General features: G+C 43.0%; 1 protein-coding gene and 1 pseudogene across 1 annotated transcript in view; both read left to right on the top strand.

Annotated features, from left to right (window-relative positions):
- NHSL2 (NHS like 2) overlaps positions 1-27,534 on the top strand; it is a 309,715-nt gene that overhangs the window by 160,318 nt on the left and 121,863 nt on the right. The gene's annotated exons all lie outside the window — the stretch shown is intronic.
- Positions 17,325-18,282, top strand: LOC100957099 (annotated as a pseudogene).

Raw genomic sequence — 27,534 nt, 5'->3', positions numbered from 1 at the left:
TCAAGCGACCTCTATCCCAGGTTAGTGGGGAAGACTCAATTGGACAGTGGAGATAAGCAGGGCCCGCCAGCGCCCTGGGCGAGGGCACCCGCTGTGGAAGCAGGCGCAGGCGCGTAGCTGCCTTACAGGGCCGCCCCCTCGGGCTGCTTTGCCTGCGCAGAGCAGCTCTGCGCATCTTGGCGCGTCACCAGGAGCGTGCGGAGGCGGTGAGCCTGAGGGGACGGCCAGTACCGGCGCAGCCAGCGCGATGAGTCACAGTCTCCGGGCACCTCCGGAAGCCGAGGCTGCTTGGAAGCCGCCAGGGCCCCGCCCGCGCTCCTCCCCCAACGCTCAGTCCAGCGGCGCCAGCCCTGCGCCCGGCAGAGGGCGCTGCAGTGCAGCTGCGGCCGCTACAGCTGCCGAGGGCCGGCGCTACTTCTGACTCAGAAAGATCCCCCGTTCTATGAGTAGAGATTGAATGTCTGTGCAGTCCTAGTGATGGCTTTGTTTTTGACACAGAAATGAAATGTACTTGGAGATTATCAGCCCCTGTGCTGAGTGATGCTACTGGAGAGTGCTCCTTCTTGCTTGCCCCAGGCTTTTGAGCAGGGATGTTCCGCTTCCCTACTTTTCCCAGAAAAGGTCTTTAATAGAGAATGGGTCTCTCCTTTCTAAAATGCATCTGCCTGGGAGACCCAATCCTTGTTTTTTGGTTTTTTGGTTTTTTGAGACAGAGTCTCAAGCTGTCGCCCTGAGTAAAGTGCTGTGGCATCATCGCTCACAGCAACCTCCAACTCTGGGGCTCAAGTGATCCTCTTGCCTCAGTGTTTCTATTTTCTGTAGAGATGGGGGTCTCGCTTTTGCTCAGGCTGGTCTCGAACTCCTGAGCTCAAGCAATCCACTTGCCTCGGCTTCCCAGAGTGCTAGGATTACAGGCGTGAGCCACTGCACCTGGCCCCAGTCCTTGTTCTACGTTCTGACCTCTCTCACTCAAGACCATGGACGTTACAAAGATTTGAGCTAACTACAGTGAAGGGCAGGAGAAAACCCACTAGCTCTCTGGAGACCAGGATTTCAGTGCCAGCTCCATCTTAGGATTGCTCCATCTTGGTCATTTCATTATCATTCATTCAGAAAACTTTCACTGTGTCCACAAGGTGCTCACAGTGAGGCCAAACTTGTAAACAATCCTGATCATAAAACAACTTATGCTGGACAGAAGGCTCCACATATAGGTGATTTATAAATATTGGCTAGATGAACAAATGCAAGGATTTAGTCACCACACACAAGGGAGGAGATTTGAGGTCATTGATGTATTCTAAGTGCCTAGAACAGTCCCTGATACACGGTAAGTGCTCTGCAATTTGTCAAGTGAATGACAGACAAATGCATTGAGTGTTTTGTGAGCACAGAGGAGGGCACCTAACCCACAAGAGTATGCAATATTTGAGGAAGAGTGGGTATTAGCTAGACAGACAAGGGCAGATGGAGGGTGATACAGGCAGAGAACAGCCTGTGCAAAGGTACCAAGGCCTCAGAGTCCTCACCACTCTGGGCCTCAGTTATGACCCTATAATTCTCAGATTCTTCTAGATTGTAGATTCTCTAATTCGAGAAATGAATCCAGTTACCCAGGTTAGAGCCTGCCCTGTACTGGCCAGCTTTGCAGTCCAAGAGACTCAGGTTTTAACTTTTGAGTTAGCCCATCTCCACATTAAAGGCTTGGTAATCTTAGGCCCCCCCTTTCCATCTACTTGTTCTTTAGAAATCTCCCTCAAGGCAGTGCCTGTAGCTCAGTGGGTAGGATAGCCAGCCTTTCACCGAGGCTGGTGGGTTTGAACCTGGGCCAGGCCAGCTAAAACAACAATGACAACCGCAACAAAAAAAAATAGCCGGGCATTGTGGCAGGCACCTGTAGTCCCAGCTACTTGGGAGGCTGAGGCCAGAGAATCACTTAAGCTCAAGAGTTTAAGGTTGCTGTGAGCTGTAACGCCATGACACTCTACCCAAGGTGATAGCTTGAGACTCTGTCTCAACAGAAAAAAAAGAAAAGAAAAGAAAAGAAATCTCTCTCAAATCTTCGTAGAATAAATTATCTACAGCATAAAAGCCAGCACTTATTTGTATTTTGCCATGATTTTTCATTGAAAGTTTGTGTTTTGAAATAGCCTGTTATTTACAGATTTTTATAGTAACATAGATTAATTGTGGAAAAAAACAGAAAAGTGCAAAGAAGAAAATAAAAACCACCCATAATTTCACTACCTGATGTATTTCCTTGGTTTTTCATGCCTGCATTAAAATGTACACACATTTGAGCTCGTATAGCAGCATTGGCACATATTACTGCGAGTCTTATGCTCCCAATGAAAGTGTGAGCTGGGGACAGTTCTCTCTTAATTTCCATTAGTTGTGTCTCTGATGGAAAGAAATGTTGACCCCAAAACTGATTCTTTAACCAACTGCAGACTGTCATGCTTAATCCTCAAAGAACATACTGCTCAGAGGACTTTTCATTCTGAGGCAGGGGCTCTGGACCCAAACCACCCATGGTCCATTGGCAAGATCTCTAGATGATGGTTTGTATGATGAAGATTCTGTTTTAGAAGATCTGCAGCAAAGTCTAAAACTCTTCATTTTCTAACCAGCTCCCAAGTAATGGTGGTATGGTTGGCCCATGTTCCACACTTTAAGTGGCAAAGATCTAGGTGCCTCTTTTGCTCTTGTTCTCCCTGAAAGTGAAGGGGAAGGGGAGTCCTTGAGTGCTCCCTAGCTCCCTAAAGGTTTAAATATGCAGGCACGCATGTACCCACACACGCGTGTGCGCGCGCACACATACACGATTGAGAGCTACCTCCTGGATGTTCGGTAAATACTTGACTAAGGGTCTGTCATTTAGTCAGCCCTGTCAGTGGCCTGAAGAGCCCTTCCTCCACCCACAGTGGAGGCCAATAAATGTTATTATAATGAGCCTCTGTAGCTACACACCAAGGCTTGGAGAAATATTTCCAGAATCTTTCTTCTGCATTCTAAACTTGCTTTCATTACTTTAGTGTCTCCATTATTAGGGGTGCTATAACAAGATACCATAGACTGGGTGGCCTAAACATCAAACTTTTATTCTCACAGTTCTGGAAGCTGGGAAGTCCAAGATCGTGGCCCTGGAAGATCCAGTGTTTGGTGAGGACCCCCCTTTTTGTGTCCTCACTTGGTGGAGAACAGAGAGAGAGGAAGCAAGCTCTCTTCTTGTAAGGGCACTAATCCTATCATGAGGGCTCCATTGTCATGACCTAATCACCTCCCAAAGGTCCCACCTCCAAACACCAGTCACATTGAGGATTAGAGTTTCAGCAAATGAATTTGTGGGAGAGGGTCACACATACCCAGTCCATAGCAATTCGTGTCTCTAGTTCCTAAATAACATTCGGGTTTCCATAACTCCCCCTAGCCCTATTAAAGTCTAACGTTTAATTAAATTCCCACTTTTTCTTTTTCTTGTTTTTTTGTTTGTTTGTTTTGTTTTGTTTAAGAGACAGGTCCTCACTCTGTCGCCCTGGTTAAGGTACAGTGGAACAATCATAGCTCACAGTAACCTCAAAGTCCTGGGCTCAAGGAATCCTCCCACTTCATCCTCCCAGAGTGTGGGGATTACAAGTGTGAGCCACTGCACCTGGCCAATACCCACTTTTTGATCCTAGATTCTGCTTCAGATCTCCCTGCCTCTATGATCTGACCTGCCACACCTTGCGCCCAGCTGCTTTTTGCATACCAGCCTGAATATAGTCCCCCAGGCCCCTGCTTGACCTGACAAGAAAGTTAAACATGGCTGCCTGGTTCTCTATTCACATATTTCTATTACTTTCTAGATCTTAGCTTCATAAATAACCTCTAAACTCCTTGAGGGCAGGACTGTTTGTGTCATATTCCTCTCTTTATCACTTTCAATATCAGCACTGTAAAAATTCATTCATTCATTTCTCAAAAATTGAATGTCCATTCTCTGCCAGGCTTTATATATATATATATATATAGAGAGAGAGAGAGAGAGAGAGAGAGAGACTCACATTATATCATCCTCAGTAGAGTGCCATGGCAGAAACCTCAAACTCTTGGGCTCAAGCAATTCTCTTGCCTCAGCCTCCCAAGTAGCTGGGACCACAGGAGCCTGCCACAATGCCTGGCTGGTTTTTTTGTTGCGGTTATCATTGTTGTTTTAGCTGGCCTGGGCCAGGTTCAAATCCACCAGCCTCGGTGAAAGGCTGGCTGTCCTACCCACTGAGCTACAGGCACTGCCTTGAGGGAGATTTCTAAAGAACAAGTAGATGGAAAGAGGTGCCTAAGATTACTACAGGAGCCTGCCACAATGCCTGGCTATTTTTTGTTGCAGTTGTCATTGTTGGTTAGCTGTTCTGGGCTGGGTTCGAACCCGCCAGGCTTGGTGTATGTGGCTGGTGCCATAACCACTATGCTACAGGCACTGAGCCATTTCTGCAAGGCTTGACACTAGATGCTGGGGCAGCAGAGGGGGAGATAAAAGTGGTCTAGTATATTCTAGTAGATTCAAGGCAACAGGGAAGCCCAATGACATGAGATTAGCAAATTGACTTTGGGCCTAGGCCAGTATAAACATATGTGAAAGTTTCTGGTGAACAGGCAGAGCCTGCCTATGTCTACAACAGATAAGAAAGAAAAGTGGGCTGGTGGCTGCTGGAGGCCTACTTCAGGTGCCTTGGAGAGAAGTGGAAGAAGGGGATGGAACATTGTTTGATTTTTCTAAAATGAGTGCCTAGAAAGGGAAGTAGCAATTATGGTCCTGACGAAAACAATATTACCAGTTGTTACCTGAAACAATAGCATCTGGGCTATAATTCTGAGAAGTGGGTGATGTAATGGGAATAACGCTAAACTAAACTACTTTCTAGCCATCAAATTCCATGACCCTTTGACCTGAGTTTTGGTCCCAGTGCTACCTCTCACTCACTATCAGACCCTGGCCAGCTCCATTCTCCTGGCCTGACCTCAGATTCCTCCTCTCTGACATGGCAGGATGTGGACTGAGGTGATGTTTGAGAAACTTGGACTCAGGGCCTATAAACTTCCTCTGAGCTCTTGACATTCTCGGCATGCAACAGGAATAGAAACATGGATCAGGAACGTTCTCCTGGAAGTCAAGACTCAAGGCTGGTGCGGAGGCTGAGGCAGCAGTGTCAGTAGGAGTAAAGTGGGAGAGGGCCTGAGCCAGGGCAGGGACTGATGGATTAGTGACACATTTAGGAGGAAATGGAATTGACAGGAACTGTCAACTGACCAGATGGATGGGGTGAAGGAGAAGGAGGAGTCAAAGAGGATGGAGATTTTGCCTTACCCTAGGTGGCCTCAGTAAGAGCAAACATCTGTGTAGCCTTCGGCAAGGCCTTGTGTCTTTCTGTGTCTCAGTTGCCATATCTGCACAGTGAAGGGATGGCTCTTGATCCCCTCCCTGACCCATGACAACTGCAACAAATTAGGAAGCACTTCAGGAGTCTGGAATTTCCTACAAACTTCTAGAAAACTAAAGAGTAAAAGTTTTCCAAATTACTCTTTAGTTTGCTAGAAGTTTGTAGGAAATTGCAGACTATTTATTTATTTGTTTATTTTTGAAGTTTTTGGCCGGGGCTGTGTTTGAACCCACCACTTCTGGTATATGGGGCCAGTGCCCTACTCCTTTGAGCCACAGGCACCACCCTGGAAATTGCAGGCTCTTAAATGGAAAGCTGGGGGACATGGTAGAGCTTGTAACTATAGTGGCTGGAGGTGGGACATTAAGTGGGACCATGAGTGGGGCTACTAGGAAAAGACTTTGGGAGTCTCCTGTGGTGAAATCCAAAGGTGAACAGTCTCTGAAAAGTAACTTGCTTCTTGTCCTGTGAAGACCTGACCTTGACAGTATTTTTTTCTTTTTTTAGAGACAGAGTCTCACATTGTCACCCTTGGTAGAGTACTGTGGCGTCACAGCTCACAGCAACCTCTAGCTCTTGGGCTTAGGCAATTCTCTTGCTTCAGCCTTCCGAGTAGCTGCGACTACAGGCACCTGCCACAATGCCCAGATATTTTTTGTTGCAGTTTGGCTGGGGCTGGGCTCGAACCCACCACCCTTGGTATATGGGGCTGGTGCCCTACTACTCACTGAGCCACAGGCACCACCCCAGACCTTGACAGTATTTTAAAGGAGACTTTTAAAGATCCCAGGTCCCAAAAGAACACAAAAGACACAGCATTATGCATGGTGTTGGAGTCATTTTTGCATGGTAGGGGAACTTAGCTGGAGGTAGGGCTTTGCCTAGTGATTTGGGTAAATGAGCTCTGAACCCTGAGCTATAGTAGTCTTTTTGTTGATAACAGTAAGAGCTAACACTTAAAGAGCCTCTCCTATGTCCTCCACCTGGATCTAAGAACTTTTCATGTGCTCATTTGTGCTATTAACTCATTTCATCCTCCTGGTAACCCCCATGTTACAGATGAGGATAGACACAGAGAGGCTGTAGATTGTCCAGATCATACACTAAAGAGTGGAAAAGCAGGAAGACCTGTCTCCAGAGCAGTAAACCAGTTGCTATTAGCAGTGTGACTATCGTCAATAGTGTTACAGCTATTTTCATGTCACATTACAGTTGTTGCAGGTATCTCAAAAAGTCATTTACGCGCATCACCACTTCAAAATTATAGCAGTCATTAGACGCACTGTTAGATCTTGTTATATGGAATGTGTTACATTTCAGTATACAGTGTTCACTTTCCTTGGTAGTCCTAGGTAATTTATTTAAAAGTGTTTTTGAAATATACAATACATTATTATTAATGATAGTCATCTTGCTGTACAATAGAACACCAAAACTTATTCTACCTATCTGACAGCAACTTTGTACTCATTCACCAATGTCTTGGTTTTAAATGTTCACACCACAAGGAATGATAAATATTGGATGATAGATAGATATGCTTATTACCCTGTTTGACCGTTCCACAATGTATACGTGTATGAAAACATTACATTGTATCTACCCCCTAAACATATACAATTATTTGTCAATTTAAATAAAATTAAAAAAAAAACAAAAATAATAGTCACTATTTCCCATCCACAAAGGGCTTTTTTTTCTGAAACTGAGCTGAGAGGATCAGTTTCTCTGTAAATTTCAGTCCACTAGACTGCCAAAGGGGTCCCTGGCATGCCCTAGCAGGTTGTCCTGATAGAACAGTGTTTTTCAACCTTTTAAATCTCATGGCACATTTCAATCTATAGCTAAACTTCCGTGGCACACTTAAATTATGTTGATCAAAAATAAAGAGTAAAAGAAAGGAATATACTTACTGTGCTTTGAACTTTGAAAATAATTTAATTAATGATCTTTAAAAATTTTCTTGGCATACCTAAGATCCTCTCATGGCACACTGGTTGAAAATCACTGTGATAAAGTATGGGGCTGGAGGCTTAGCATGGATGGGTACTGAGCCAGGCACCCACACATGCACTCTCAACTCACCCTCAAAACTCCAGGAAGAGTAGGGATGATTATCCCACTTGACACATGAGAAGACCAGAGCTAGATGGGAGGAGAGCCTTTAACTATAGTTACCAGCAAGTAAATGGCCAAGCTGGAACACACATTCAGGTCTGTCTGACCACAGAGTCCATTTTTTGACCATTGCAGCTCTTTTTCTCCTCTGGGAAAAAAGTGTGGACCCTCAAATGCAGTTCCTTCAAATACAAATGACCCACTTAGGGCTGGGTGCAGTGGCTCACGCCTGTAATCCCAGCACTCTGGGAGGCCCAAGGTGGGTGGATAGATTGAGCTCAGGAGTTTCAGACAAAATGACCCACTTAGGACAACGGGATCCTGAGTGGACACTAGGTGACACCACTTTTTCAGCTCCAGCATATCTCCAGACCTGGAGTATGAAATGAGGGCCCGCCCTTCCTGGTATGAGGGGAGTGTCTGAGAGTAGTACCAAGTTTGATGGTTTGGCAGCTGGAGGGCTGTGGCATAATCGTTGACAGCCAATTGCATCCCTGAGTTCAAATTCCAGCTATGCCACTTCCTGTTTGTACACTTTTAGACCCATTGCTTAATTTCTTTGACATCTCAGTTTCCTCAGTGTAAAATGAGGATATTTATGATAGCTTTTAAGGTGGTCCTGAGTATTCAGTAGAGTAAATACTCATAAAGCCCTGGGCACTCACCGTGCCTGGCGCTGTGGTGTAAAACATTGCCACTATTTTCTCCTAAAAGAGTGCTGCATGGTGGGGAGCTCAGGGTTTCTAGAAGACCTTTGAAGGATATTGACCTTTTATCCCTTTCCCATCTGTTATCTAAGTCTCTCTTGCTGTGATAAACAGCAACCCTGAAGTGATGAACATTAAGAACCCTTAAACCCCTGGTTTACACCTCTGGCTGTATGTTAGAATTCCCTGGGGAGCTTTTGAAATGGTAGTGCCCAGACTAATGGAATCTGATTCTGGGGTGGGGAACCAGTAGGAGGGGTATTTTTTTCCCAAGCTCCTCACCAGATACTAATGTGGGGACAATGCTGAGAACCATGGTCTCAAAATGAAATGGGCCGGTTGTGCTGCTCTTTGGGGATAATAAGGAAAGGGGAAAACTTGAATATGATCCCCTGCTCTGCTAATAGGATGAAAGGGTACAGAAACTTAGGCCTGGGGAGGAGGTAGGCAGCTTTAAGCTTTAGGGAGGAAGAGGAGCTGGAACTGGCAGTAAGAAAGAGATATGCCGAAAGTCCCAGGGCCAAAGCCTGGCCCCAGGCCCTGCCAGACCTAGCCTAGGTGGTTTTCTAGGAGAAGGAAATGGGAAATATGGAAGCAAGAAGGAGACGAGGATGTGCTCATGGCCTCTCCCTCGTATGGCAGATCCTGATAAGTTGTTAATACCTTGTAAGGAACACAGGAAACAGTCTGTTCCTCCTCCTCCTCGTTTGGCACATGTACAAGATGGCTCCCTATCTGCCCACTCACAAGCTCACACCCGGATTCCACCCCCACCTAATCCAGCAAAATGTCTCACCTCTGATCTCTATAAATTTCTGGTAGCCAAAGCAGGACAGCACACTGGGATCAGATACCAAGGGTGCTATCTTTTGCTATTAGGGGAAATGGTAGCAAACTGGGAGCTGGGCAGGGCTGCAAGGATTACCTTTTCGGTGTCAAGAGAGGGAACTGTGGTCTAGAGGAGAGGAGGAAAGTGACACAGAAAGTAGTGGTAGGGCTGGGACTCCTGGTCTAGTGTTCTTTTTCCCATACACCCTGAGACTTGAGCTTTGGTCCGTAAGCTACCAGTGCTGGGAAACTGCACCACTTCCCACTACAGCACTGTATCTGTGATGGGGTCTCTTGAGTCATCCAGCAGAGATCTGGAGTCAGCCACGCTGAAGGAACCTCACACAAGCCTGCAGCTTTGAGTCTGGGTCAAGAGTAGAGGCGTGGGGCATTTGGGATTTTGTGCTGGTGTTGCCTTCCCCCTGTCTTTAGCTCCTGGACATCTTTTGGCCAGGCGAGATTTCCCTAGCTCCCCACCTCTAAAGTGGAGACTATGTCTTTAAGAAAGGACGAGTCAGCGCCCCGAGGATCAGTTTCAAGCAGATCTCAGAAGGCAAATCTGGATTGAGTTTAGGGAAAAAAAGAAGGGGTTAGCTTTGGTCCTGCCTCTTTTCCTTTCTCTCATTTGCTCGTCCCTCCTCCAGCCTTCATCTGGAAATTCATATAACTTGGCCAGGAGGTTCCAGAGCCCAGAGCGTTCCCCAGCAACCTTGTCCTCTCACCTGGTCCCTCCTCCAGCTCCCGAGCACACAGTTTGGAGGACTGCTGGGCAAGTGGCTTGAATGACTAGGTATGTGGTCTGGACATGTTCACCTTAAAACTGTCAGGAAGGTTCAGGGAGTGTCCAACATGGACCAGGTGGGAGGTGGGAGGGGACCTTGGGACCTCCAAGAACCTTTATAGCTGAGACAAGAGGGAGATGGGTGGGCTTTTGTGTTGCCATCAGAAGCTCTGTGTTCAAGCGTCCGTAGGCTCAGGGAGAGGCCTGGTCTGTGTATCCTAGCCTACCACCACCCTTGTGAATTACCTGCTAAACCCTTGATGGGTGAGAGTTTGGGAGTGTGGAGTGTTGAGTTTGCTGCTGCTGCTAGAGAAAGTGAGACCAGAGGGGTGCTGGGAACCCCATAAAAAAAAAAAAAAAACAGACGGCAACATGTCCAGCCTCAAGCACCTATGACTCTGATGACATGTAATCTCTCAGATGAGGTGAACAGGATTCAGTCTGCTCGAGTTGCATGTGCAGTGGGCCAGGAGCCACTCAAGTTCTTCTCAGGTTTGCTTTCAACTTTGTTGAATGAGTGCAAGCAAGGCTGTTAATTTTTAAGGACTTTATTTTACACTTCAGAGAAAACAATTTAATGCATGAAGCACAAAGGAAAAGGTAGAGAAGGCAAACTGGATTAGTGATAGAGATTTAAGGAGAACATGGGATTTCTCTGAGCTCAGGTATGTTTTTCCCCTATATTTCATGATTCATTCATGCATTTATTTATGTATTTTCTCAACAAACATCTGTTAAATGCCTATTGGCACCCATCGCTGATATAGGGGAACCAGCAACACAATATGGAGCTGACCTTCCACCTGACCTTCTCCAGATCTCTACTGTTCCCTTCCTCCCACCCTCCTGCTGGTTTCAGAGCAGAAGAGACACTAGCTTCTGGTGTATTGAGGTGACCTGAAAAGGACATGATAGGTGCTGGCATTGTTCACACTGGAGTGGATACATCTCACCTGACAACAGCAGTCTCTCTTGAAAGAGACTTGGGCCTAGGTCCCAAGCATTATCTCAGCCATTGGGAAGGACTTTGAAGGTCAGGAACCAGCAGGAATTCACAAGTTCAGCTAACTGCCCTCCTCCCCAGACAGAAGAGGCACGCTAGGCCTTTTTGGACATTATGGATAGAGTGGGGCCCCTAGTTGGTCTTTAATTATCATATGTAGACCAAGCATTGTTGAAATTTATCAAGAGCATTTGAGGACTTTGGTCTTTGTGACTTAAGCAAGTTGTCACAACTTGGGCAGAAGGAATGCTGGGATCTCTGCCAGGAGGCTGTTGGGGAAGGGATGGGCTTGGAAATACTGGCTCTTCGATGGTCTTTGGGGTGTGGAAAGCTTAGCCATGGCAGACAGGTGTGTGTGTTTGAGATATAGGAGGAAAGGTCTGGCAAAAGCAAGATGAAGAGTCTAACCCTATTCAAGTAGGCTTGAGATTCAGGACCAGATTCATAACTGGCAACTTGCATGAGGGCCCAGTGCATACAGAAAAGAGCAGCTAGACCAATGCTAGGGCCTGCTCACTCTGCTTTCACCTTACCTGGACAGAAGTGGGAGGGGTGAGCTTTATGACTTCAGCTGCAATGGTCATGTGGGACTTCCAGGGATGCCATCACCCTACGTGAAACAAATTCTCACAGCTTATCTGTCTACCACTGCAAACTGAGTATTTGGGCTTGAGCAGGGCTTATCTGAAGAGATATTTCTGAGCCTGGAAAGGAGATGGGGAAGAGGCCATGATTTTTGAGACTATGATAGTGACACTTTGCCGACTTCTCCTTGTCCATCCTTCCAATCCCACCGTGGCTGCTGCTGCCTCCTCAGGAAGGGATAACACCAGGCTCAACCTTCTTGTTCCTACAGGTAGGCCCACTGCTCTCTCATATGTTCTGCCCACGTCCTAGATTGCAGGGCTCTGCCTGTAAGCCCTCAGAACTCCTGTCATTCCTTTGCAAAGTAAAGCAGCTGGCTGGCTGGGGGAGGGAGGCTGGGAAAGGGGGAATTGTGTCAGGAAGGTTGAATATCTGCCAGCATCCTAGAGATAAAATGGGGACCTGGGCCTTCCCATCTATGGTGACTTCATGGAAGAAGTTCAGTAAAGGTTGTTTCTTATCCCTTGTGTGGGTACATTTTTGAGAAGCACTTTGTTTTCCTGTCTGTTTTCTCCAAAAGTGTGATTGTTTGAGGGGAGCTAAAGATTTTGTATACTACTTTTTAAAAAGTGGAGAAAACTGTCCCTTAAATGTAAGCTGAGTAATTCCAGGAAAAGGATCCAAGTGAATGAGGCTTCTGCCCAAGTATGGGAAAATATCCATCCATCTCTCCACTTAATTAGAAAAATGATCTGCAGAGTAGTGAGTCATGCTGCCCGTCAACAAACAGCCCTATCCCTAGCCACAGAGCCAGGAATAAGGGAGATGAGAGGTGACAGTAGCTATGACAAAGAAAAGACATGAAGAGACCTAGATTCCTGATGCCAGCAGCTATTTGGCCTACATTTGCCCTTTCCTGTGCAATAGATAATGCACTGGACTGGGTTGTGTCATTGGTGACACTGATCAGTACAGCTGGGGGTTGATTGTGCATTCTGATAAAAGGAGTCTCTGCAGGAGGAACTCTGGATAAATCTGCAGCTTTCACAGTCTGGGGGTTCTTTTTTATGGGGGAAAGCATATGTACAGTAAATTACATAAAGTGCACTGGTTGTAAAAATATAGTTCAATGACTTTCTACATATGTATACATCTGTGTGTAACCACCCCCCAAATCAAGATATGGAACATTTGCAGCACCTCAAAAGATTCACTTTCTCCCCTTCCATCTGGGGCTTCTTTATTTACATTTGTCAAGTACTGGGCAGCGCCTGTGGCTTAGTGAGTAGGGTGCCGGCCCCATATACCAAGGGTAGTTGGTTCAAACCCAGCCCCAGCTAAACTGCAACAACAAATAAAATAGCCAGGCATTGTGGTGGGCTCCTGTAGTCCCAGCTACTCAGGAGGCTGAGGCAAGAGAATTACCTAAGCCCAAGAGCTGGAGGTTGTTGTGAGCTGTGACACCATGGCACTCTACCAAGGGTGACAAAGAGAGACTCTGTCTCTAAAAAAAATAAAAAATAAAGACATTTGTCAAGTGCTGCAATCAGATGTTTGTGATCAGTGGCATGCTGGTAAATGTTTCACAACCAGTTCTGGTGTGTGAAAAGGGGTACCTTGCTTTGTAGCACTTCCCAATTTTGTGGTGTAAATATTCCCACCATAGCTGATTTTGAGCTACCAACAGTCTGACAACTGATTCACAAAATTCTTAAAATTGAACAATTGGCTCTAGTGAGCTAGGAAAAATTGACTCCAGCACATCACTGGTTGTGATGAGAGATCAAAGAGCCCAATCCACCCATCTTCCCAGACTAGCCTGTTGGGTTGATATAAGGATGAGCTCCCAAATACTCCCGGATCCAGCCCCCTTAGTGAGGAGAGAATTATTCACAAGATTTCAAGTACTTTCCAACTTTTTTCATCCATAAAGCAGACATCAGTTGTATCCCTACCTTGTGGCAAGTTCTAGATCACAAACATGGTTATATCCCTCAAGGAGCTTCATAATTTAACACTTGAAAGGAGAGGCAGACGTGTGAAGGTATATGTGCAATAAAGGGTTGGGTAGGCGACTACATGGGACTTATTGAGGACTCTAAGGAGGGCTCATTCCTTAGAATCAGAAATGCAGTTTTTACTTCACTTTACTTTGGGAGGTATCTTGGGGCTGAGGAATAGTATTAGATTCTCACATGTCTGTCTGGGATCCTGGTTACACCTCTTTCATGCTGTGTATCTTGGGAAGATCACTTTGCCTCTCTGAACCTCAGGTCCCTCATCTGTAAAATGAAGATAATAGTAGTACCCCCTTACATAGCTATTGTGAGTATTAAATGAGATAATTTGGTTGGGCATGGTGGCTCATGCCTGTACTCTTAGCATTCTGAGAGGCCATAGTGGGAGGATCACTTAAGTTCAGGAGTTTAAGAATAGCCTGAGCAAGAGTCAGACCCCGTCTCTACTGAAAACAGAAAAATTAGCCAGATGTGGTGGCTCATACTTATAGTCCCAGCTACTTGGGACACGAAGGCAAGAGGATTCCTTGAGCCCATGTGTTTTGAGGTTGCCGTAAGCTGTGCTGATAACACTGCACTTCAGCCAAGGTGGCAGAGTGAGATTCTGTCTCAAAAAAAAAAAGAAAAAAATGAGAGGAAGAGAAAGAGAGAGATAATTCATGTGTAAAACTTAGCACATTAAAAAAAAAAGAACTTAGCACATATAAATGTTTACTAATTATTAACTTCAATTAGGAATTATTAGCTACTAATTAGACAAGCCTTAAACCTCTCTGAGACTCACTTTCTTCATCTGTGAAATAGGAATAAAATGCCAACCTTGTCAATGTTGTTATGATAAATAGCATAAAAAATTCACAAAAATAAAAAGTAAGTAAATAAATGAATGAATAAATAAATAAATAAATAAAATCATGTAAGTGAATTGTCTGGGCCAGAGCAGGTTCTCTGAAAAAGCTGGTTTTCCTTTGTTCTCTGCTTTCCCCCTCCTTTCCATCATAATAAAAAAAGCTCAGATCTGACATGCTATAGAAAAAAAAACCAAGTAAAGACACCAATCTTTTAAAAAATCTTTTAATTTTGAAGTAATTTTAGATTCACAGGAAGTTGCAAAGAAATATACAAGGGGGTTCTGTGACCCTTCGCCTGGTTTTATGATGTTATACACCACTGGGAAACTGACATTGATACAACCCACAGAGTTTATTCACATTTCACCAGTTGTACATATACTTTATATGTGTGTACGTAGCGTTCTTTAAAATGTTATCATACTTGTAGATTTGTATAGCCATCATCACTATTGAGATGCAGAACTGTTCTATCACCCTCATGGCACCTCTTGTTATTTGTACACACCCACTCCCCACATTATTAACCACTGGCAAGCAAGAACCTATTCTCCATCTGCATGATTTTGTTATTTAAAGAGTATCATATAAAGCAATTGATATTATATGTAACCCTTTGAGATTGACTTTTTTTTTTTTTTTTTTTTGGAGACAGAGTCTCACTATGTCAGCCTCAGTAGAGTGCTGTGGCATCACAGCTCACAACAACCTCAAACTCCTGGGCTTATGTGATTCTCTTGCCTACAGGCGCCTGCCACAATGCCTGGCCAGTTTTTGTTGCAGTTGTCATTGTTGTTTAACTGGCCCAGGCTGGGTTCGAACCCACCAGCCTTAGTGTATGTGGCTGGTGCCGCAACCACTGTGCTACGGGCACCAAGCCAAGTATTTCATTTTCTTTCGAACAACTGTAAATGATATTTTGTGTTTTTAATTTGGTTCCTACATGGTCAGTGCTAGTATATAGAAATGCAATTGTCTTTTCTGTGTCATTCTTCTATAGTGAAACTTTTGTGAGCTCATTTATTTTAAGAGTTTTATACAGATTACTTGAGATTTTCCAGATAGATAATTATGTCATCTGTAAATAGGAACAGTTTTATTTCTTCCTTTCCAATTTACATGCCTTTTATTTATTTTTCTTTCTTTAGTGCACTGGGTGGAACTTCCAGTATTATGCTGAATAAGAGCGGTGAGAGTAGGCATCCTTGCCTTGTTACTGATCTCTGTGGGAAAACAGTCATTCTTCTACCATTAAGTTTAATGGTAGCTGTAGGATTTTGGTTTTACTTTGTTTTAGGTGTTGGTTTTTTTTTTGGGGGGGGGTAAATGTCCTTTACCAAGTTGAGGAAATTCCCCCACTCTTTCTAGTTTTCTGAGAGTTTCTATCATGTATGGACAATAGATTTTGCCAAATGATTTTGCTAAATCAGTTGATCTGATTATATGATTCTTCTCTAGCCTGTTGATATAGTAGATTACATTGATTTTTCAAATGTTGAACAAGCCTTACATTCCTCAAATAATCCCAACTAGAATAAAATATCCACTTGGTCATAGTGTATAATTTTTTTTATATATTGTTGAATTAGCTAATAGTTGTAAAACATTTTTGTGCTTATATTCATGAGGGATATTGGCCTGTGTTTTTTTTTTTTTTAATTTTTGTACTGTTTTCGTCTAGTTAGGTACCAGGATAAAACTGACATAAATGAACTGGTAAGGGTTCCCTCCTTTTCTGTTCTCTGTAATAGATTGTGTAAAATCGATATTAACAGAATTCTCCAATGAAAGCACCTGGGCCTGGACATTTCTTTTTTGGAAGGTTTTTAAACTTTGAGTTCAGTTTTTTTTTTTTTTTTTTTTTTTGAGACAGAGCCTCAAGCTGTCCCCCTGGGTAGAGTGCCATGGCTTCACAGCTCACAGCAACCTCCAACTCCTGGGCTCAAGCGAGTCTCCTGCCTCAGCCTCCCAAGTAGCTGGGACCACAGGCGCCCGCCACAGCGCCCGGCTATTTTTTGGTTGCAGCCATTATTGTTGTTTGGCGGGTCTGGGCTGGATTCAAACCTGCCACCTTAGGTGTACGTGGCTGGCACCTTAGCTGCTTAAACCATAGGCGCCAAGCCTTGAGTTCAGTTTTTAAGATCATTATAGGACTATTTAGATTATCTATTTCTTGGTTGAGTGATATTTAGTAGTTCGTGGTTTTGAAATATTGGTCTATTTCTTCTAAGTTATTGAATTTATGTGTGTAAAGTTGTTTATCATATTTGTTAATTATTATTTTAAAGGCTTCAGAATATGTACTGCTATCCTTGTTTCATTCCTGATATTGGTGACCATTATTCTTGCTAGTTATTTATTGATTGATTGATTTTTGAGACATAGTCTTACTGTGTCACCCTTGGTAGAGTGCCATGGCATAACAGCTCACAGCAACCTCCAACTCTTGGGCTTAAGCAATTCTCTTGCCTCAGCCTCCCAAGTAGCTGGGACTACAGGTGCTCCCCACAATGCCCAGCTATTGCTAGATATTTATTAATTGTATTGAGTTTTTGAAGAACCAGCTTTGTCATTCATTGATTTTTCTTGATTGCTTTCTTATTTTCAATTTCACTGATTTTTGCTCTTTAATATTTACTTTATTATTCTTGATTTGGGTCTGTTTTTCCCTCCTCCTTCTCTTCCTTCTCTTCTGTCCTATGAATCTGAGGCTTTTCTTCTTTACTAATATAAGTCGTTAGTGCTACAAATGTCCCTCTTGGCATTGCTTTAGATGTACCCCACAAATTTTGATATGTTATATTTTAATTTTCATTAAATTCAATATAAATATTTTAACTTTGTTTAAGATTTCCTCTTTGACTCGTGGGTTGTTTAAAAGTGTGTTGTTCGAAATCTGGCCCAGGATGTAGAGCTGGTGGTTCTTGACGGCATGTCTGAGGTGGAGTTGGGTGGGGTAGAGAGTAGGGGGCGGTAGTCAGGGGTGGTGGGAGAAGGAGGAGGTGGCGAATCACTTATAAATGGAGCCGAAGCAGGACCCGAAACCTAAATTCCAGGAGGGAGAGCGAGTACTGTGCTTTCATGGGCCTCTTCTTTATGAAGCAAAGTGTGTAAACGTTGCCATAAAAGACAAACAAGTGAAATACTTTATACATTACAGTGGTTGGAATAAAAATTGGGATGAATGGGTTCCAGAGAGCAGAGTACTCAGATATGTGGACACCAACCTGCAAAAGCAGCGAGAACTTCAAAAAGCCAATCAGGAGCAGTATGCAGAGGGCAAGATGAGAGGCACTGCCTCAGGAAAGAAGACATCTGGTCTGCAACAGAAAAATGTTGAAGTGAGGACAAAGAAGAACAAGCAGAAAACACCTGGAAATGGAGATGGTGGCAGTACCAGTGAGACACCTCACCCTCCTCTGAAGAAAAGGGGAGATCCTACTGTTGAAAATGAAGAAACATTCATGAACAGAGTTGAAGTTAAAGATTCCTGAAGAGCTAAAACCTGGGCTTGTTGATGACTGGGACTTAATTACCAGGCAAAAACAGCTCTTTTATCTTCCTGCTAAGAAGAATATGGATTCCATTCTGGAAGGTTATGCAAATTACAAGAAATCACCTGGAAACACAGATAATAAGGAGTATGCTGTTAATGAAGTTGTGGCAGGGATAAAAGAATACTTCAATGTAATGTTGGGCACTCAGCTCTTGTACAAATTTGAGAGACCGCAGTATGCTGAAATTCTTGCAGATCACCCTGATGCACCCAAGTATATGGAGCACCACATCTACTGAGATTATTTGTACGAATTGGAGCGATGTTGGCCTATACACCTTTGGATAAGAGCCTTGCTTTATGACTGAACTATCTTCATGATTTCCTAAAGTACCTGGCAAAGAATTCTGCAACCTTGTTTAGTGCCAGCGATTTCGAAGTGGCTCCTCCTGAGTACCATCGGAAAGCTGTGTGAGAGACGGTCTCACTCATATATGTTTGGATCTCTGTAAACACATTTTTGTTCTTAGTCTTTCTCTTGTACAAACGATATACTTTGAAGATGTTAGTGTATAACAGAATTGATGTTTGTTTTCTTTTTGATTTTAAACAGAGAAAATAAAAGGGGTTATAGCTCCTTTTTTCTTTTCTTCATTTCAAAGTTGCTACCAATGTATTCAGTGACGGACAACAGAAAGATATGCTGTAGAGTGTTTTATTGCCCAGTTGACAAAGCTGGTTTTGAATGCTGGTGGTTCTATTCCTTTGACACTACACACTTTTATAATATGTGTTAATGCTATATGACAAAATGCTCTGATTCCTAGTGCCAAAGGTTCAATTCAGTGTATATAACTGAACACACTCATCCATTTGTGCTCCTTCTTTTTTTTTTTTTATGGTGCTTAAAGAGCTCATCCTTTGCAAGTCATCCATGTTGTTCCTTAGGCATTTTATCTTTGCTCAAATTGTTGAAGAATGGTGGCTTGTTTCATGGTTTTTGTATTTGTGTTTAATGCACGTTTTAACATGATAGACGCAATGCATATGCATTGTGTGGCTAGTTTTCTGGAAAAGTTGATCTTTTAGGAATTGTTTTTCAGATCTTCAATAAATTTTTTCTTTAAATTTCAAAAAAATAATTAAATAAAAATAAAAGTGTGTTGTTCAATTTCCAGGTATTTGGATAAGGTAAGAGTTTTATCTTTTTTTTCATTGATTTATAGTTTGATTTCATTATGGTCAGAAAATACACTCAGTATGATTTCAGATATTTTATTTTTAAATTCTTTATTAAATCATAACTATGTACATTAATGCATTTATGGGGTCCAATGTGCCGATTTGATATACAATGTGGAATGCTTATACCTAACTGATTAACATAACCATCTCCTTGCTTACTTATTTGTTGTGGTTTGTTATATGGGCTTAAGATATGGTTTACCTTGGTTAATGTTCCATGAGTACTTGAAAAAATGTGCATTATGTTCTTGTTGGGTGGAATATTCTATGGATGTCAGCTAGATCCCATGGGTTGGTTGTGTTGCTGAGCTTGTCTTTTTCGTTAATGGTTATCTGTCAAGTAGCTTTATCAATTACTACAAATGGAGTGTTGAAGAACCCAACTATAATTGTAGACTATTTCTATTTCTTTTAGCTCTCTCAGTTTTCACTGTTTTGTATTTGTGTTGCTTTCGTGTGGGTTACTTGAACATTTTTTAGAATTCCATTTTGATGTATCTATAGTATCTTTGAGTGTATCTATTTGTATAACTTTGCCGAAGTGTTGCATTATACACATCTTATTAGAGTTGCTGGTCTTGTTATTTTACCTGTTTGAGCAAAGTGCAAAAACTTAATCTCCCTTTATGTCCTTTTAGCCTCCCCCATTTAAGAAGCAGTCTTAAGTATTTTCTCTACATATATTTAGAACACATCAGACAGTGTGATGAATTTCTGCCTCAACCATCAAACATAATTCAGAAAATTCAAGTGGAGAAGAAAAATCTATTGTGTTTGCCTATATTTTTTCTTACCATATCCTTCCTTCCTGGTATTCTGGCTCTTCCCCACGCAAGATGCCTGTGGGACTGCCACTTGATTCCTTTAATCATTTCCTTTACGTTTAGAGAACTTCCTTAGCCATTCTCTCAGGGGCAGGTCTCCTGGTGACAAATCTTAGTTTTTCCTTCCTCTGAGAATTTCAATTTTCCCATCATTCCTGATGGACACTTTCACTGGATATAGAATTCCAGGTTGATAGCTCTTTTCTATCAGCATTTGAAAAACTTGCCACTTTTTTTCTGGCTGCCATGTTTTCTGATGTGAAATCCACTGTCAGTTGATTTGTTTTTCCCCTGTGGATAATGAATTGTTTCTCTCTGACTGCTTTAAAGATTTTTTTTCTTTGTTTTTAGCTTTCAGCAATTTAATTATGACTTTTCTTGGTAGGTATTTATTTGGGTTTGCTCACCTTGAATCTGTAGTTTTGTGTCTTTCACCAAACTTGGGAAGTTTTTAGCCTTTAGTTAATCAAATGCTTTTTCTGTCTCATTTTATTTCTGTCCTCCTTCTGAGGCTCTGATGATAAAACTCTTGGATCTTTTATTATTGTCCCACAGCTTTGTAATGCTCAAGTCATGTTTTTCTCAGTTTGTTTTCTCTTTGCTGTTCAGATTGTATAATTTGTATTGTTCTTTCTTTAAGTTCACTCATCCTTTCCTCTGTCGTATTTTTTCTGCTATTGAGCCTATCCGGTGAGTTTTTAATTTCTGTTATTCCATTTTTCAGTTCTATACTTTCCACTGGGTTCTTTTTTAAATCTTCTATTACTCTGGTGAGCTATTATATTTTTTATTTTTTAAGAGTATTTATTGAAGCATTGTATGATGGCTGCTTTAAAGTCCTTGCCCAGTAATTCAAACATCTAATGTGTTGGTATGTGTTCATTGTCTTTTCTCATTCATGCTATGATTTTCTAGGGTATTGCTACAGTGAATGTTTTTTTATTGCATCCTGGACATTTTAGATATTATGTTAGGAGATTCCAGATTGTTTATTCTTTTTTTTTATTAATGCATTTATGGGGTACAATGTGCTGATTTCATATACAATTTGGAATGCTTACATCAAACTAGTTAATATATCCCTCACCTCATTTACTTAATTATTGTTTTAAGACACTTATACTCTATACTTAATAGATCAGACATGTACCCTTGCAATATGCACCATAGGTGTGGCCCCATCATTTACCCTCCCTCCATTAAACTTCCCCCCTCCCCTTCAGTTCCCTCCTCCTTCATCCTGGGCCATAGTTGTGATCTATCCTTCATATGAAAGTGTGAGTGATTATAAATTGGTTTCATAATAGTACTGAGTACACTGAATACTTTTTCTTCCATTCTTGAGATACTTTACTAAGTAGGATATGTTCCAGCTTCATCCATGTAAACATTAAAGAGGTAAAGTCTTCATCTTTTTTAAAGCTGCACAATATTCCATGGTATGCATATACTACAATTTGTTAATCCATTCATGGGTCAGTGGGCACTTGGGCTTCTTCCATGACTTGGCTATTATGAATTGAGCTGCAACGAATAATCCGGGGCAAATAATATCTTAATTGTAAAGTGATTTTTGGTCTTTCGGATATACACCTAGTAGAGGAATTGCAGGATCGAATGGCAGGTCTATTTTAGATCCCTGAGTATTCTCCATACTTCTTTCCAAAAGGAATGTATTAGCTTGCATTCCCACCAGAAGTGCAGAAGTGTTCCCTTTCTCCACATCCACACCAACATCTGTAGTTTTGAGATTTTGTTATGTGGGCTACTCTTACTAGAGTTAGGTGATATTTCAAAGTGGTTTTGATTTGTGTTTCCCTGATGATTAAAGATGATGAGCATTTTTTCATGTGTCTGTAGGTCATGTGCCTATCTTCTTCAGAGAAGCTTCTGTTCAAGTCACTCTTCTATTTAGCAGACAGTCAGTCAGTTTAGGTTTACTGTATAGATCCTGGCCTACTTTTGTGGGCTATGGTTCCAATGACAATTTAGTTTTCAGAGCCCTGGTAGTGCTACCCTACTTTGCTTTGTTCTTCTGGCACAGCTGCAGCTTCCAACTTGATTTCTACTGGTGCTTCACATGGGGGTAGAATGCATGTCCCCAGGACTAATGCTGCTAAGTGAGGATGGAAGATGCCAGGCCTATGAGGACTGTGGGGGAAGAAAGCTCTTCCTCAGGCCAGATGCCGAGGGGGCTGCCATTTAATCCATACTGGTGCCCCTGATGATGGCAGAAGTTACCTCTCACTGAGTTTTTCTAGGTAAGGGGTGAGAAACACCATGCTGCAGGGTGGAGTGCCTCACTAATCCAACTCTCTGGGCAGCCTGATGCCAACAGGGCTCTCACTCAGTCTCTACCCATGCCCTCAGGGAAGGTGAGGTCATCTTCTGTCACTGGGTGGAAGGCTGGAAGATGCCAGACCCAGATTGCCTTTTAACAGTGAGTGGAAGGTCAAGAAATGTTGATAAATCTGTTTTTAACACAGAATCTAAAACATTAGAAGTTCAAAGAATCCCGATTTGTTTTAGCAACATGGTATTCATATTCATATTCCAGGTGCAAGGTATAAGAGTGGAGTCTGGGAGCCTGGGACCTAATCACACGTCTTGTCCTTGAACAAGTCATTTTGCTTATCTGAGTCTCAAGTGCCTCCTCTAGAGAATAAGGTGAAATTGGCACCTGATTCCCAGGGTTTTGTAAAGGTTTAAATGAGCTATGGTCTGTGATGCCCACAGTTCCATGCCAGCTGCAGCAGACCCTCAACAATGGGGCATGGGTAACAACAGGATGAGTCAGGAGCATCTAGAAACAACTTTTTCTCTACATCTTCAAAATTATAAGTTATTTCAAACATATAGCAAAGTAGAGAGAAAAATGTCATAGCTTAACATTTTGCCATGTTTGCTTTAGATCTTTTCTAAGAAATAGCCCACATTCAGCCATGAGCTCTGCCCCATTCTGACCCTGAGGTACCCAGTATCCCAAACTGGCTGTTTCCAATTACCATGCATATATTTATACTTTCACCACATATACCTGTATCTATAAACAATATATAATATTATTTTGCATATTTTGGGCATCATACCATGCATACATATTCTTCTACAACTTGATCTTTTTTAACATTACACTTTTGATATTTATCCATGCTGATACATGAGCTACAGTTTAGTAATTTTAAATTTTGTACACTATTCCATATATTGCTGTACCACAATGTATTTATCCATTCTTCTACTGTTAGACATTTAGGTTTCCTATAATTTTTCACCATTTACAAACAATGCTGCCTTGAAATGCCTTTTGAAGCATTTAAGAAAGAATACAACTTCAACTTTAGTCAAGTTTAGTGGGAGATACACTTCCAAGTAGTAATCTCCACATTGTGTCTGTGGGAAATCTTAGAAAGATCCGTTAACCACAATCTTGCCCTTTTAGGCTGGATGGATCTAGTTGCACTGTATCAGCTGGGTCCTGTGTGGAATTTTAGATATTCAGGACACAGCTAGAGACCCACACACACATTTAGGACTCATGTGGTGTCATCTTTACCTATTTTCAATCCCTTGGCCTCATCTCATTGTGTCTCTGTGAAAAGTCCTCTAGTCCCTGTCCTCTGCAGTACATGACACACACTCAGTGTTCCTCCCTCTACCATTCTTCATTTGTTAGCTTGAAGCCCTATGACCCCAGGGAAGGGAAAGAACCTAACATTTGTTGAGCATCTGCTCTGTATCCTTATACCAAGTAAAGTGCTTTTAGTTACTCAGTCTCATTAATGGACTCAGTCACCCTTCCAAGTAATTATTATTATTTCCATTTTAGACTTGAGGAAACTTCAGCCAAAACTGGTTAAGCAAGTGCAGCATTCATACCTAAGGGCATTGTGTGGGCACTATGGGATGGAGATTGGGGCAGAGATTAGGTGGAGCTACTGGTAGCCACTGATGGAGGAATTGGGCTTAGTTCTCTCAATAAGGTTTTGTTGACAATCTTGTAACAGGAGTCATTCCTGTTGGGGGAATGTGCCCTAATATTCCCTTGGGAGGGTAGCCCAAGGAATGGATGGGGACACAGATCATATCTGTGCTTTTAGATTGCAGTTTATGTTTAACTTACTACATGTGCCCATTCTCTCACACACATACTTTCTTACTAAAACAGACTAACAAAGGGCCCAAACACTGTCTGCAGAATGTCACTATCTGCAGACTTAGTTTAATCTTCATTCCCTCCCTGTAAGTATGATTGTGTTCATTTTTTTCAGGTTTAAACACTGAACCTCAGAGAGGTTAAGTGCTGTCCTAGGGCAACATTTTAAACCAGCATGATGTAGAGTAGGCCCTGGCGCACTATAGCTCCAAACTGACGTCAGATGGACTTCATTCTTCTATTTCAGGGGCATCCCTTGAGCACCTAGAGTGTGCCAGGCTCTGTGCCAAGTACTAGATGCTGAATAAAATTGATTACACAAAGCTGTCACATCAGGGAAATTAGAACTGCTCTGGTACCACCCAAATTGCTGCTGGTCTTCATTAAGAAACAGTCACTATCTACACTGAAAATGAGTACTTCAGCTCGGCGCCTGTGGCTCAAGTGGCTAAGGCACTAGCCACGTACACCCAAGGTGGCAGGTTTGAATCCAGCCCGGGCCCACCAAACAACAATGACGGCTGCAACCAAAAAATAGCCAGGCATTGTGATGTGTGCCTGTGGTCCCAGCTACTTGGGAGGCTGAGGCAGGAGACTCGCTTGAGACCAGGAGTGGGAGGTTGCTGTGAGCTGAGATGCCACAGCACTCTACCCGTGGGGACAGCTTGAGGCTCCTGTCTCAAAAAAAGAAAGAAAGAAAATGAGTACTTCACAACTCCTGTTCATCCCTTCAGTGAGTGATTATGCCATTTATTCAACAAACATTCTAGTGTTCCTTATGTGCTGGGCACTGTGCTAAAAGCTGGAGATTTAAGGTTAGGGAACACCCAGTCACCACCCTTGAGAAGTACACAGTTTATAAGCAGAAACAAACATATGAACACATAATTATAATATACTGAGTAAATGACAACAATGGAATGTTGGGCAAGCTGTAGTGAGAATGTAGAGGTGAAGTCCCCAACTCTGCTTGCACGAGTTAGGGGAGGCTACCAGGGGAAAGGGAGATTTCGGTTGGGTCTTAAAACTCAGGTAGATTTTTTTAGGTGGGCTGTGAGGTGGGGTTCCATAAAGAGAGTAGAATAAAGGCAAATATGGGGTTGGTTTTGGAAATAGTAAGTAGGTGGATGCAAAGCAGGGATCTCAACTGAAGGCTAAGAAAGCCCAGGAAGTTAACGTAAGTGGGTGAAGCAAGTCATGTACAAAGACCCACATAAGTGTGACCAGTGGCCCTCCATGTTGGAGTACCATAGGGAGGCATGGGACAGGAAGCTAGAGATTCTGTACCCTAAGGGAACAGATGCTTCTGAGTTCTGCTGCTAGTTGTCATATGGAATTACTGGCCCATTGTTGCCACAGTTTCCAGTTTTTCAAGTGATGCCAGAAATCCAGATTTTTTCATGTAAAATATTGTCACTTTTCAATATTGACACTATTTCAAATTTGTGAGCTGTGCCATCAAAACATGTCTACTGGCCACTCTTTTGCAATCTCAGGCACGAGAATAACATGGAGAGCAGAGGGGGCTGGAAAGAGTTGAGACTGGGAACAGTGCCAGGGCCAGATGCCCTGCCCTTCTCCGCAAACAACCCAAACCCTGGGTGATACAGAAGTCCAGCCACCTGACTTTAAAAAATTGGCTTTCAAACTGAAGCACAAATAAGGTCCAAGACACTGCAAAAGAAAACAATGGGAGAAGGGTTTTATGGCACATCCTTCTTTCCCTTTCTGAATCCAAACATTTCATGTGTCGCTTACTTACTCATCAATGCTCTGGCCCCCAGCTATTGATTCTCAGCAGGCTGGGACTGGGGTGGGATGAAAACCAAAAAATGCGTAAGAGGGGCACGGTGAGGTTGTGTGCTTAGGAGCCACCCATACTGAGTGCTGTTTGACTTCTCTTTCCCCTTCCCCTCCTCAGGTCCAGGCTTCCCTATAAAGCCTGCCAGCCCTGACAGAGCTGCTATAGATCTCAAGTGCTTTCTTTCAAGGAACAGGAGCTAGACTGGCCTGGAGTGAAGACTGAAAGTGTACGGAGGTCTTTTGCCTGGGCACAAGGGCCTTGCATACATCATGTATGAAGCCACCCCCTCAGGCCCAGCCCTCTCTCCAATCCCTGGTCCCTGTGATTTCAGCAGGAAAACATCTAGAATGTGTTCAGTGTCAGGCAGAGTGAGCCAATCTTTGAAACAAAAGCCTGAAGCTCTCTGCTCTTTGGGGGCCAAGCAAATGTGGCAGTGCAACAGAGGTCAGCCTTGTATGCTGTCTCTGCGGATAATGGCAGTTCCAGTTCACCCCCATGGGGCCTAGGATAGGACTATCACTAACGGATTTCCTGGCCTCGCTGTTTCTCAATGCGCTACTCTACCCCCATGTACTTCCTCCCTGAGGACAGGGCTCAGTTGCTCTCTGTTTTCTTTGTTTGTGAGCTGATCCTAATTCCCCACCCTTTTTCAGGCCAATATAGGGTGACCAGATTTTAACATCTTTAAGGCGGGACAACATGGCCAGGGGGCGGAGCGGGGGACGGTGGGGGGGGGCGGAGCGGGGCAGGGGACGGGGCAGGCAGGACCTGACAATGCAAACTTTGATGAGCAGTTCTCGATAATCACTTCTCAGCAATTATTTATTACAGTTTAACATTATAAAATTAACAAAAATAATATAAAACTCATATTCTGGCAAATAGCCATATGGCAGCCGAAAACCGTATATTCCCTTCTTGTTCTCCAGCCCGTTCGTGCATTCTTTCCAAAAATCGGGACTTTTTTAAAATGCCCCGGGACGCGCGACAAATTGTTGAAAAGCGGGACTGTCCTGCCAAAATCGGGATGTCTGGTCACCCTAGGCCAATAGGATGTTAGGACCAGGCTGGGATGGTGTGTCCTGGAGTTTAGTTAGAGGGAGGGTTAGAACTGGACTGTGCCTACTCCTGGGCAGTAATGAGAGGAGCTTGAGGCAGAGAATTGAAGAAGCAGAATCTTAAGAAGAGGTTGAAATCAAAGCTCAGCAGAGTGTCCAGCCAAGAAGACAGCCCCTGAACTCCCAAAAATATATATATTAATATTGTATGGAGCCGTAGGGTCTTTGTAGAGTGAACAGGAAACCTTGGGCCTGGGTTGAAGTTGTGAACCTTTTATGTGCCTGGTACATTGTAGGTGCTTTGTTGAATAAATAAATAAAGGAAGAAAAGAAGAAACCAGGCATAGACATGTAATTCAGGACTTTCCCAGACACAAGTCAGGTAACTAACTCTCTTGTTCAGAACTCTTTTGTTACCCTCTCACCCCGTGTGCCTCTGTTCCATGCCAGGTCTGGGCTAAGTAAGTAGGGAGTGGGGTGAAGAAGAAAGGGGAGTGGAACTCAGTCCTGTGGCTGAGATGCTCACAGTTGATGTGGGAAAGATGGGCATGGATACATTGTAACACACATGTTGTTTCCCTACTTAAGTGACTCTCAACCCCTTCAGACCTAATGACCCTTTATTTGTTTTTTTATATAT

This window comes from Otolemur garnettii, unplaced genomic scaffold (assembly GCF_000181295.1).
Source record: "Otolemur garnettii isolate 467f Iridium unplaced genomic scaffold, OtoGar3 scaffold00306, whole genome shotgun sequence".
NCBI classification, from domain to species: domain Eukaryota; kingdom Metazoa; phylum Chordata; class Mammalia; order Primates; family Galagidae; genus Otolemur; species Otolemur garnettii.
This window is presented reverse-complemented; position numbering and strand designations above follow the sequence as displayed.